We start from the raw sequence: 13,668 nt of genomic DNA, 5'->3' as shown, positions 1-13,668 counted from the left end.
CTGTGCACAGACTTTGAGATCTATGCTTTAGACTGTATCTAAACCTGCTCCAACATGGACTGACATTCTGGCCTACTTTCAGCCGATGCGACTTGTCTGTCGCTGAACAGTCGCTTTTTATGTATTCAGCACCTATGTATAATGTTGTAAAAATGCTCTAGAAGCTAAAGTCGCAGAAATGTCGCACATATTTGGCCTGCAACTTTCTGTGCGACAAATTCAGACAGGAAAAATCAGTATAAATCCTTAGAAAATTATCCCCCAGTGTCTCCATCTGCTGGCGGTATTGAATAAGCATTGCTGCACTGATGGGGTATGCATTAGACGAAAAAAAAGAAGAAAAAGAAGAATAATACGCCCAGAAAAGAGGCGAAAAGGAGAAAAACGTAAAAAAACGTGAAAAAAAAGTAAGAGGAAGAGAAGGGAAAAAAAGGTGGAAATGGGTTTAAAAGTGATTTCGGCGGAGAAATATATATATATATATATATATATATATATATATATATATATATATACGCGCACACACACACATATATATAAACGTATTCTCCGTTGAGATATTGCAGCCGCTGCTGTGTCCAGGCCCAGGAGCCTTAGCACTGTGCTATGATGTCACTCAATACCACTGACATCACTAGGTGTAAACAACATCTCTCCTTTGCTGTGTATGTGACTATGGAGCTGTTTGGTGATGTCGTCTATTACGGCCTTCATAGAAGCAACAGGAGATTGTTGCATCCATCTAGAACCCTCAGAACTACAGTGCTATGATGTCACTCACTTCCACAGGCCTTGCAGAGTGTAAACAACAACAACCCAGCTTTGTTGTGTATGTAACCATAGGGATTTGTGATGTCACCTAGAACCTTCACAGCAGCGACAGCTTTATGAGGAGCATCAGCACTGCTCTGCCTGAGCAGAACCATCACCGCCATAGGTTGTCAAATAACCCGGATTTAACCCACACAGGTAAGTCCAATGGGGTGCAGGCATGTCCTCTATGCTTACAGCTTCCCGTGGGTGTTGGTTTGATACCGTTTGGGGACAGCCAAGGAGGCATCTGCAGGCAACAAAGGTAGGTGTGTGCTTGTGTGTGTGTTTCCTATGCAGATCCTAAGCCCAGTGTCACATGCAAGTAGGAGGAGTAAGAAGGGTTCCTGGCAAATCCGGGTTATGGATTGCATTTAAAAAGGCCCCGTGGGAGTGCAATGGGCCCCTGTCTTGCTGCTTAGCAATAATGGTATGGGTTTAGGTTCTGCTGTGTGTACTGGTGGTTGACTGCCCCCCAGCCCAGAGTGTGCATGGAAAATTGTCTGGCAGCCTCCCTGACAGCAAGCAGTGATAGTGCCCATGAAGGGGACCTTGTTGGGCCCGCCCCTTTCACGGTTATCGCTTCTCGGCCTTTTGGCTAAGATCAAGTGTAGTATCTGTTCTTATCAGTTTAATATCTGATACGTCCCCTATCTGGGGACCATATATTAAATGGATTTTTGAGAACGGGGGCTGATTTCGAAGCTTGCTTCCGTCGCCCTATGCATTGACCCGATATGGCAGTATCTTCGGGTACAGTGCACCACCCCCTTACAGGGTTAAAAAGAAAGATTCCTACTTTCATTGCTACCTGCTTGCTGGCTAGCCAGCTAGCCAGCCCTGTGGGCCTTGCTGCTGCTGCTTCTGCAGCCAAAAAACAAAAGGTGGTGCTGCTGCTGCTTCTGCTGCTTCTGCTTCTGCTTGTGTCTGGCCGCTGTTGGAGCGTCCAGGCACAGGACTTCTGCTGCTGCTGACTAAATGGCCTCCTTAATTGGATCATTTGAGTAGCCAGCACACCTGTGCAGGTAGGGCATGACATGATAGGCAGCTGCCTTGATAGCGGGTGGGTGCTGAATGTTCCTAATTGACAAAATAAGATTAATGCTTATGAAGAAATATAAAATCTCATCCCTTCCCCAATATCGCGCCACACCCCTACCCCTTAATTCCCTGGTTGAACTTGATGGACATATGTCTTTTTTCGACCGTACTAACTATGTAACTATGTAACATAACATGGGGGGGGGGGGGTCTCCTGGCTGTTCACACAGGTGTGTCATTGCTGTACATTGACCATGCATTGCTTCTGTGGTATTGCAAAGGCAAAGACAAATGCTTCCAGCCATCCATTGCACTAATGGATTGGTCATCAGCTGGCTGTCTATGTCCCGCATCAATATAGACCAAAGTACAGAGGGTTAGGCTATGCTATTGTGCACCTACCTGATGCATCAGAAGGTGCGAGGCCCTTGCTAAATTCTGTGCACAGACTTTGAGATCTATGCTTTAGACTGTATCTAAACCTGCTCCAACATGGACTGACATTCTGGCCTACTTTCAGCCGATGCGACTTGTCTGTCGCTGAACAGTCGCTTTTTATGTATTCAGCACCTATGTATAATGTTGTAAAAATGCTCTAGAAGCTAAAGTCGCAGAAATGTCGCACATATTTGGCCTGCAACTTTCTGTGCGACAAATTCAGACAGGAAAAATCAGTATAAATCCTTAGAAAATTATCCCCCAGTGTCTCCATCTGCTGGCGGTATTGAATAAGCATTGCTGCACTGATGGGGTATGCATTAGACGAAAAAAAAGAAGAAAAAGAAGAATAATACGCCCAGAAAAGAGGCGAAAAGGAGAAAAACGTAAAAAAACGTGAAAAAAAAGTAAGAGGAAGAGAAGGGAAAAAAAGGTGGAAATGGGTTTAAAAGTGATTTCGGCGGAGAAATATATATATATATATATATATATATATATATATATATATATATACGCGCACACACACACATATATATAAACGTATTCTCCGTTGAGATATTGCAGCCGCTGCTGTGTCCAGGCCCAGGAGCCTTAGCACTGTGCTATGATGTCACTCAATACCACTGACATCACTAGGTGTAAACAACATCTCTCCTTTGCTGTGTATGTGACTATGGAGCTGTTTGGTGATGTCGTCTATTACGGCCTTCATAGAAGCAACAGGAGATTGTTGCATCCATCTAGAACCCTCAGAACTACAGTGCTATGATGTCACTCACTTCCACAGGCCTTGCAGAGTGTAAACAACAACAACCCAGCTTTGTTGTGTATGTAACCATAGGGATTTGTGATGTCACCTAGAACCTTCACAGCAGCGACAGCTTTATGAGGAGCATCAGCACTGCTCTGCCTGAGCAGAACCATCACCGCCATAGGTTGTCAAATAACCCGGATTTAACCCACACAGGTAAGTCCAATGGGGTGCAGGCATGTCCTCTATGCTTACAGCTTCCCGTGGGTGTTGGTTTGATACCGTTTGGGGACAGCCAAGGAGGCATCTGCAGGCAACAAAGGTAGGTGTGTGCTTGTGTGTGTGTTTCCTATGCAGATCCTAAGCCCAGTGTCACATGCAAGTAGGAGGAGTAAGAAGGGTTCCTGGCAAATCCGGGTTATGGATTGCATTTAAAAAGGCCCCGTGGGAGTGCAATGGGCCCCTGTCTTGCTGCTTAGCAATAATGGTATGGGTTTAGGTTCTGCTGTGTGTACTGGTGGTTGACTGCCCCCCAGCCCAGAGTGTGCATGGAAAATTGTCTGGCAGCCTCCCTGACAGCAAGCAGTGATAGTGCCCATGAAGGGGACCTTGTTGGGCCCGCCCCTTTCACGGTTATCGCTTCTCGGCCTTTTGGCTAAGATCAAGTGTAGTATCTGTTCTTATCAGTTTAATATCTGATACGTCCCCTATCTGGGGACCATATATTAAATGGATTTTTGAGAACGGGGGCTGATTTCGAAGCTTGCTTCCGTCGCCCTATGCATTGACCCGATATGGCAGTATCTTCGGGTACAGTGCACCACCCCCTTACAGGGTTAAAAAGAAAGATTCCTACTTTCATTGCTACCTGCTTGCTGGCTAGCCAGCTAGCCAGCCCTGTGGGCCTTGCTGCTGCTGCTTCTGCAGCCAAAAAACAAAAGGTGGTGCTGCTGCTGCTTCTGCTGCTTCTGCTTCTGCTTGTGTCTGGCCGCTGTTGGAGCGTCCAGGCACAGGACTTCTGCTGCTGCTGACTAAATGGCCTCCTTAATTGGATCATTTGAGTAGCCAGCACACCTGTGCAGGTAGGGCATGACATGATAGGCAGCTGCCTTGATAGCGGGTGGGTGCTGAATGTTCCTAATTGACAAAATAAGATTAATGCTTATGAAGAAATATAAAATCTCATCCCTTCCCCAATATCGCGCCACACCCCTACCCCTTAATTCCCTGGTTGAACTTGATGGACATATGTCTTTTTTCGACCGTACTAACTATGTAACTATGTAACATAACATGGGGGGGGGGGTCTCCTGGCTGTTCACACAGGTGTGTCATTGCTGTACATTGACCATGCATTGCTTCTGTGGTATTGCAAAGGCAAAGACAAATGCTTCCAGCCATCCATTGCACTAATGGATTGGTCATCAGCTGGCTGTCTATGTCCCGCATCAATATAGACCAAAGTACAGAGGGTTAGGCTATGCTATTGTGCACCTACCTGATGCATCAGAAGGTGCGAGGCCCTTGCTAAATTCTGTGCACAGACTTTGAGATCTATGCTTTAGACTGTATCTAAACCTGCTCCAACATGGACTGACATTCTGGCCTACTTTCAGCCGATGCGACTTGTCTGTCGCTGAACAGTCGCTTTTTATGTATTCAGCACCTATGTATAATGTTGTAAAAATGCTCTAGAAGCTAAAGTCGCAGAAATGTCGCACATATTTGGCCTGCAACTTTCTGTGCGACAAATTCAGACAGGAAAAATCAGTATAAATCCTTAGAAAATTATCCCCCAGTGTCTCCATCTGCTGGCGGTATTGAATAAGCATTGCTGCACTGATGGGGTATGCATTAGACGAAAAAAAAGAAGAAAAAGAAGAATAATACGCCCAGAAAAGAGGCGAAAAGGAGAAAAACGTAAAAAAACGTGAAAAAAAAGTAAGAGGAAGAGAAGGGAAAAAAAGGTGGAAATGGGTTTAAAAGTGATTTCGGCGGAGAAATATATATATATATATATATATATATATATATATATATATATACGCGCACACACACACATATATATAAACGTATTCTCCGTTGAGATATTGCAGCCGCTGCTGTGTCCAGGCCCAGGAGCCTTAGCACTGTGCTATGATGTCACTCAATACCACTGACATCACTAGGTGTAAACAACATCTCTCCTTTGCTGTGTATGTGACTATGGAGCTGTTTGGTGATGTCGTCTATTACGGCCTTCATAGAAGCAACAGGAGATTGTTGCATCCATCTAGAACCCTCAGAACTACAGTGCTATGATGTCACTCACTTCCACAGGCCTTGCAGAGTGTAAACAACAACAACCCAGCTTTGTTGTGTATGTAACCATAGGGATTTGTGATGTCACCTAGAACCTTCACAGCAGCGACAGCTTTATGAGGAGCATCAGCACTGCTCTGCCTGAGCAGAACCATCACCGCCATAGGTTGTCAAATAACCCGGATTTAACCCACACAGGTAAGTCCAATGGGGTGCAGGCATGTCCTCTATGCTTACAGCTTCCCGTGGGTGTTGGTTTGATACCGTTTGGGGACAGCCAAGGAGGCATCTGCAGGCAACAAAGGTAGGTGTGTGCTTGTGTGTGTGTTTCCTATGCAGATCCTAAGCCCAGTGTCACATGCAAGTAGGAGGAGTAAGAAGGGTTCCTGGCAAATCCGGGTTATGGATTGCATTTAAAAAGGCCCCGTGGGAGTGCAATGGGCCCCTGTCTTGCTGCTTAGCAATAATGGTATGGGTTTAGGTTCTGCTGTGTGTACTGGTGGTTGACTGCCCCCCAGCCCAGAGTGTGCATGGAAAATTGTCTGGCAGCCTCCCTGACAGCAAGCAGTGATAGTGCCCATGAAGGGGACCTTGTTGGGCCCGCCCCTTTCACGGTTATCGCTTCTCGGCCTTTTGGCTAAGATCAAGTGTAGTTCTGCTCACTTGGTCTGGCCAGAGGGTGTCTGGGGTACCCGGCTCCTTTGCCTGGGGGGATCGTCCTTCTTAACGGAGGGACTTCACCCCCCTGCTGCTATTAGGGAGCTGGCTTAGTCCCCAGACAACGGGGAGCGATCACCACCACCTACCTGCTTACAGTGGGGGAGGTGTTTATCCTGATGGACATGGCTGGATCAAGTGGAGCATCATCAGAAGGCATCCCTGAGTATGCTAAGCTCAGAAATGGAGTTCGGATTTCCTTATTGGATACCTGCAAGAGAGGAAAAGGATTATGTTTCGTAGTCGAGGAGATCTTATTCAAGTTGCTGGAAATTAAGAAGGAACAAATCCTGTCTATGCTTGAATTCCCAAGAAATGGACACTACGATGTTATATTGGCTTCTGAAGAGGACTTTAATTTTTTTTGCAGCAAGTACCAGCAAAAGAAGACCAATCCAGTTTTGGAGGGTGTGGAGGTGACCCCGCATTTTCCGAACCAGGAGAAAATATTGACGGTACGGATGTATAGCCCATATATACTGGAAAAAGACATTGAAACTTTTCTTTCTAGATTCTGTGACAATATTCTGTCAAAGGGAAAAGTCCTGAACCAATATGGCCTATGGACTACAAAATGGAAATTTAAAGTTAAATTTAAAAAGGAACCTGACGGTAAAGTGATTTATCCACCTGGGCGATTCAAAATTGGATCGGTCAATGGTGACTTGTTCTATTCAGGGATGGAGGAATTTTGCCGTAAATGTAAACAATACGGGCACGGGAAAGACCTATGTACTCACTCATGGTGCTATAAGTGCCAGGAGGGAGGTCATGAAGCAGACACCTGCAACAACAACAAAAAAAAGAAGTGTCATCTGTGCGGTGAGGAAGATCACCTGGTAAATGTATGTCCCAAGAAACAAACAACGAAAAAGGAAACAGCTAAAAGGAGTAGGGAAGAAGAAGAAATTGTAGAACCTGAGTTGGAGGAAGTTCCAGCCAGAAAAGTGGCTGAAGAAAAGAAAAAGAAAGAAGAGGTTTATGTACCAATGGAATTTGGAGGTGTTTTGGATGGCATGTTGGAAAATATGCCAAAAAAGGAAAGAAGACCATTTGATATGGATTTAATGGAACTAAGGTCGAAATATGAAAATCGGTACGAGGAAGCTAGAGACAAAGTGTATTTTTCATTTCAAGCTGATATGGACAGATTTTTGGACACTTATAAAGTTCCATCTTGGTTGGGACTTCCGGTAAAAAGACAGATGATAAGAGGAACGATAAACCGTGGAATGATAGATTTCCTAATGGTATATGCCTCGAGAAATGGAATGTCTCTCTGATTAATTACTGGTGAAAGCAATGTTTGTTTGTTATTGTAAATGTGTATGTTTTTTTTTTCTGGTTAAATCTTTTTTATTGATTTTATTTTGTGGTCATTAGTGTTAAGAAGAAATAAAAAATGGGTTACCTGATGATGAGCAACAATCGAGTTCAAATAAGATCTTGGAACTCTGATTGAGTTTCTGAGGGCTAAAAAAAAAAAAAAAAAAAAAAAAATCTGTTCTTATCAGTTTAATATCTGATACGTCCCCTATCTGGGGACCATATATTAAATGGATTTTTGAGAACGGGGGCTGATTTCGAAGCTTGCTTCCGTCGCCCTATGCATTGACCCGATATGGCAGTATCTTCGGGTACAGTGCACCACCCCCTTACAGGGTTAAAAAGAAAGATTCCTACTTTCATTGCTACCTGCTTGCTGGCTAGCCAGCTAGCCAGCCCTGTGGGCCTTGCTGCTGCTGCTTCTGCAGCCAAAAAACAAAAGGTGGTGCTGCTGCTGCTTCTGCTGCTTCTGCTTCTGCTTGTGTCTGGCCGCTGTTGGAGCGTCCAGGCACAGGACTTCTGCTGCTGCTGACTAAATGGCCTCCTTAATTGGATCATTTGAGTAGCCAGCACACCTGTGCAGGTAGGGCATGACATGATAGGCAGCTGCCTTGATAGCGGGTGGGTGCTGAATGTTCCTAATTGACAAAATAAGATTAATGCTTATGAAGAAATATAAAATCTCATCCCTTCCCCAATATCGCGCCACACCCCTACCCCTTAATTCCCTGGTTGAACTTGATGGACATATGTCTTTTTTCGACCGTACTAACTATGTAACTATGTAACATAACATGGGGGGGGGGTCTCCTGGCTGTTCACACAGGTGTGTCATTGCTGTACATTGACCATGCATTGCTTCTGTGGTATTGCAAAGGCAAAGACAAATGCTTCCAGCCATCCATTGCACTAATGGATTGGTCATCAGCTGGCTGTCTATGTCCCGCATCAATATAGACCAAAGTACAGAGGGTTAGGCTATGCTATTGTGCACCTACCTGATGCATCAGAAGGTGCGAGGCCCTTGCTAAATTCTGTGCACAGACTTTGAGATCTATGCTTTAGACTGTATCTAAACCTGCTCCAACATGGACTGACATTCTGGCCTACTTTCAGCCGATGCGACTTGTCTGTCGCTGAACAGTCGCTTTTTATGTATTCAGCACCTATGTATAATGTTGTAAAAATGCTCTAGAAGCTAAAGTCGCAGAAATGTCGCACATATTTGGCCTGCAACTTTCTGTGCGACAAATTCAGACAGGAAAAATCAGTATAAATCCTTAGAAAATTATCCCCCAGTGTCTCCATCTGCTGGCGGTATTGAATAAGCATTGCTGCACTGATGGGGTATGCATTAGACGAAAAAAAAGAAGAAAAAGAAGAATAATACGCCCAGAAAAGAGGCGAAAAGGAGAAAAACGTAAAAAAACGTGAAAAAAAAGTAAGAGGAAGAGAAGGGAAAAAAAGGTGGAAATGGGTTTAAAAGTGATTTCGGCGGAGAAATATATATATATATATATATATATATATATATATATACGCGCACACACACACATATATATAAACGTATTCTCCGTTGAGATATTGCAGCCGCTGCTGTGTCCAGGCCCAGGAGCCTTAGCACTGTGCTATGATGTCACTCAATACCACTGACATCACTAGGTGTAAACAACATCTCTCCTTTGCTGTGTATGTGACTATGGAGCTGTTTGGTGATGTCGTCTATTACGGCCTTCATAGAAGCAACAGGAGATTGTTGCATCCATCTAGAACCCTCAGAACTACAGTGCTATGATGTCACTCACTTCCACAGGCCTTGCAGAGTGTAAACAACAACAACCCAGCTTTGTTGTGTATGTAACCATAGGGATTTGTGATGTCACCTAGAACCTTCACAGCAGCGACAGCTTTATGAGGAGCATCAGCACTGCTCTGCCTGAGCAGAACCATCACCGCCATAGGTTGTCAAATAACCCGGATTTAACCCACACAGGTAAGTCCAATGGGGTGCAGGCATGTCCTCTATGCTTACAGCTTCCCGTGGGTGTTGGTTTGATACCGTTTGGGGACAGCCAAGGAGGCATCTGCAGGCAACAAAGGTAGGTGTGTGCTTGTGTGTGTGTTTCCTATGCAGATCCTAAGCCCAGTGTCACATGCAAGTAGGAGGAGTAAGAAGGGTTCCTGGCAAATCCGGGTTATGGATTGCATTTAAAAAGGCCCCGTGGGAGTGCAATGGGCCCCTGTCTTGCTGCTTAGCAATAATGGTATGGGTTTAGGTTCTGCTGTGTGTACTGGTGGTTGACTGCCCCCCAGCCCAGAGTGTGCATGGAAAATTGTCTGGCAGCCTCCCTGACAGCAAGCAGTGATAGTGCCCATGAAGGGGACCTTGTTGGGCCCGCCCCTTTCACGGTTATCGCTTCTCGGCCTTTTGGCTAAGATCAAGTGTAGTATCTGTTCTTATCAGTTTAATATCTGATACGTCCCCTATCTGGGGACCATATATTAAATGGATTTTTGAGAACGGGGGCTGATTTCGAAGCTTGCTTCCGTCGCCCTATGCATTGACCCGATATGGCAGTATCTTCGGGTACAGTGCACCACCCCCTTACAGGGTTAAAAAGAAAGATTCCTACTTTCATTGCTACCTGCTTGCTGGCTAGCCAGCTAGCCAGCCCTGTGGGCCTTGCTGCTGCTGCTTCTGCAGCCAAAAAACAAAAGGTGGTGCTGCTGCTGCTTCTGCTGCTTCTGCTTCTGCTTGTGTCTGGCCGCTGTTGGAGCGTCCAGGCACAGGACTTCTGCTGCTGCTGACTAAATGGCCTCCTTAATTGGATCATTTGAGTAGCCAGCACACCTGTGCAGGTAGGGCATGACATGATAGGCAGCTGCCTTGATAGCGGGTGGGTGCTGAATGTTCCTAATTGACAAAATAAGATTAATGCTTATGAAGAAATATAAAATCTCATCCCTTCCCCAATATCGCGCCACACCCCTACCCCTTAATTCCCTGGTTGAACTTGATGGACATATGTCTTTTTTCGACCGTACTAACTATGTAACTATGTAACATAACATGGGGGGGGGGTCTCCTGGCTGTTCACACAGGTGTGTCATTGCTGTACATTGACCATGCATTGCTTCTGTGGTATTGCAAAGGCAAAGACAAATGCTTCCAGCCATCCATTGCACTAATGGATTGGTCATCAGCTGGCTGTCTATGTCCCGCATCAATATAGACCAAAGTACAGAGGGTTAGGCTATGCTATTGTGCACCTACCTGATGCATCAGAAGGTGCGAGGCCCTTGCTAAATTCTGTGCACAGACTTTGAGATCTATGCTTTAGACTGTATCTAAACCTGCTCCAACATGGACTGACATTCTGGCCTACTTTCAGCCGATGCGACTTGTCTGTCGCTGAACAGTCGCTTTTTATGTATTCAGCACCTATGTATAATGTTGTAAAAATGCTCTAGAAGCTAAAGTCGCAGAAATGTCGCACATATTTGGCCTGCAACTTTCTGTGCGACAAATTCAGACAGGAAAAATCAGTATAAATCCTTAGAAAATTATCCCCCAGTGTCTCCATCTGCTGGCGGTATTGAATAAGCATTGCTGCACTGATGGGGTATGCATTAGACGAAAAAAAAGAAGAAAAAGAAGAATAATACGCCCAGAAAAGAGGCGAAAAGGAGAAAAACGTAAAAAAACGTGAAAAAAAAGTAAGAGGAAGAGAAGGGAAAAAAAGGTGGAAATGGGTTTAAAAGTGATTTCGGCGGAGAAATATATATATATATATATATATATATATATATATATATATACGCGCACACACACACATATATATAAACGTATTCTCCGTTGAGATATTGCAGCCGCTGCTGTGTCCAGGCCCAGGAGCCTTAGCACTGTGCTATGATGTCACTCAATACCACTGACATCACTAGGTGTAAACAACATCTCTCCTTTGCTGTGTATGTGACTATGGAGCTGTTTGGTGATGTCGTCTATTACGGCCTTCATAGAAGCAACAGGAGATTGTTGCATCCATCTAGAACCCTCAGAACTACAGTGCTATGATGTCACTCACTTCCACAGGCCTTGCAGAGTGTAAACAACAACAACCCAGCTTTGTTGTGTATGTAACCATAGGGATTTGTGATGTCACCTAGAACCTTCACAGCAGCGACAGCTTTATGAGGAGCATCAGCACTGCTCTGCCTGAGCAGAACCATCACCGCCATAGGTTGTCAAATAACCCGGATTTAACCCACACAGGTAAGTCCAATGGGGTGCAGGCATGTCCTCTATGCTTACAGCTTCCCGTGGGTGTTGGTTTGATACCGTTTGGGGACAGCCAAGGAGGCATCTGCAGGCAACAAAGGTAGGTGTGTGCTTGTGTGTGTGTTTCCTATGCAGATCCTAAGCCCAGTGTCACATGCAAGTAGGAGGAGTAAGAAGGGTTCCTGGCAAATCCGGGTTATGGATTGCATTTAAAAAGGCCCCGTGGGAGTGCAATGGGCCCCTGTCTTGCTGCTTAGCAATAATGGTATGGGTTTAGGTTCTGCTGTGTGTACTGGTGGTTGACTGCCCCCCAGCCCAGAGTGTGCATGGAAAATTGTCTGGCAGCCTCCCTGACAGCAAGCAGTGATAGTGCCCATGAAGGGGACCTTGTTGGGCCCGCCCCTTTCACGGTTATCGCTTCTCGGCCTTTTGGCTAAGATCAAGTGTAGTATCTGTTCTTATCAGTTTAATATCTGATACGTCCCCTATCTGGGGACCATATATTAAATGGATTTTTGAGAACGGGGGCTGATTTCGAAGCTTGCTTCCGTCGCCCTATGCATTGACCCGATATGGCAGTATCTTCGGGTACAGTGCACCACCCCCTTACAGGGTTAAAAAGAAAGATTCCTACTTTCATTGCTACCTGCTTGCTGGCTAGCCAGCTAGCCAGCCCTGTGGGCCTTGCTGCTGCTGCTTCTGCAGCCAAAAAACAAAAGGTGGTGCTGCTGCTGCTTCTGCTGCTTCTGCTTCTGCTTGTGTCTGGCCGCTGTTGGAGCGTCCAGGCACAGGACTTCTGCTGCTGCTGACTAAATGGCCTCCTTAATTGGATCATTTGAGTAGCCAGCACACCTGTGCAGGTAGGGCATGACATGATAGGCAGCTGCCTTGATAGCGGGTGGGTGCTGAATGTTCCTAATTGACAAAATAAGATTAATGCTTATGAAGAAATATAAAATCTCATCCCTTCCCCAATATCGCGCCACACCCCTACCCCTTAATTCCCTGGTTGAACTTGATGGACATATGTCTTTTTTCGACCGTACTAACTATGTAACTATGTAACATAACATGGGGGGGGGGTCTCCTGGCTGTTCACACAGGTGTGTCATTGCTGTACATTGACCATGCATTGCTTCTGTGGTATTGCAAAGGCAAAGACAAATGCTTCCAGCCATCCATTGCACTAATGGATTGGTCATCAGCTGGCTGTCTATGTCCCGCATCAATATAGACCAAAGTACAGAGGGTTAGGCTATGCTATTGTGCACCTACCTGATGCATCAGAAGGTGCGAGGCCCTTGCTAAATTCTGTGCACAGACTTTGAGATCTATGCTTTAGACTGTATCTAAACCTGCTCCAACATGGACTGACATTCTGGCCTACTTTCAGCCGATGCGACTTGTCTGTCGCTGAACAGTCGCTTTTTATGTATTCAGCACCTATGTATAATGTTGTAAAAATGCTCTAGAAGCTAAAGTCGCAGAAATGTCGCACATATTTGGCCTGCAACTTTCTGTGCGACAAATTCAGACAGGAAAAATCAGTATAAATCCTTAGAAAATTATCCCCCAGTGTCTCCATCTGCTGGCGGTATTGAATAAGCATTGCTGCACTGATGGGGTATGCATTAGACGAAAAAAAAGAAGAAAAAGAAGAATAATACGCCCAGAAAAGAGGCGAAAAGGAGAAAAACGTAAAAAAACGTGAAAAAAAAGTAAGAGGAAGAGAAGGGAAAAAAAGGTGGAAATGGGTTTAAAAGTGATTTCGGCGGAGAAATATATATATATATATATATATATATATATATATATATATATACGCGCACACACACACATATATATAAACGTATTCTCCGTTGAGATATTGCAGCCGCTGCTGTGTCCAGGCCCAGGAGCCTTAGCACTGTGCTATGATGTCACTCAATACCACTGACATCACTAGGTGTAAACAACATCTCTCCTTTGCTGTGTATGTGACTATGGAGCTGTTTGGTGATGTCGT

The 13,668-nt window shown here is 45.0% G+C and overlaps 5 non-coding genes across 5 annotated transcripts; all 5 read left to right on the top strand.

The window, feature by feature from the left end:
- The first annotated feature begins 1,388 nt into the window (after positions 1-1,388).
- On the top strand, positions 1,389-1,579 carry LOC130335834 (U2 spliceosomal RNA). Its single transcript, XR_008877376.1, has one exon. It is a non-coding gene; the product is annotated as a U2 spliceosomal RNA (small nuclear RNA).
- Positions 1,580-3,675: 2,096 nt separating this feature from the next.
- On the top strand, positions 3,676-3,866 carry LOC130335833 (U2 spliceosomal RNA). The gene has a single exon (XR_008877375.1). It is a non-coding gene; the product is annotated as a U2 spliceosomal RNA (small nuclear RNA).
- A 3,649-nt stretch (positions 3,867-7,515) lies between these two features.
- Positions 7,516-7,711, top strand: LOC130335867 (U2 spliceosomal RNA). Its single transcript, XR_008877404.1, has one exon. It is a non-coding gene; the product is annotated as a U2 spliceosomal RNA (small nuclear RNA).
- Positions 7,712-9,796: 2,085 nt separating this feature from the next.
- LOC130335832 (U2 spliceosomal RNA) lies at positions 9,797-9,987 on the top strand. Its single transcript, XR_008877374.1, has one exon. It is a non-coding gene; the product is annotated as a U2 spliceosomal RNA (small nuclear RNA).
- Positions 9,988-12,076: 2,089 nt separating this feature from the next.
- Positions 12,077-12,267, top strand: LOC130335831 (U2 spliceosomal RNA). Its single transcript, XR_008877373.1, has one exon. It is a non-coding gene; the product is annotated as a U2 spliceosomal RNA (small nuclear RNA).
- Positions 12,268-13,668: the final 1,401 nt, after the last annotated feature.

The sequence above is a fragment of the Hyla sarda genome, unplaced genomic scaffold, assembly GCF_029499605.1.
Source record: "Hyla sarda isolate aHylSar1 unplaced genomic scaffold, aHylSar1.hap1 scaffold_460, whole genome shotgun sequence".
Classification (NCBI taxonomy): Eukaryota; Metazoa; Chordata; class Amphibia; order Anura; family Hylidae; genus Hyla; species Hyla sarda.
This window is presented reverse-complemented; position numbering and strand designations above follow the sequence as displayed.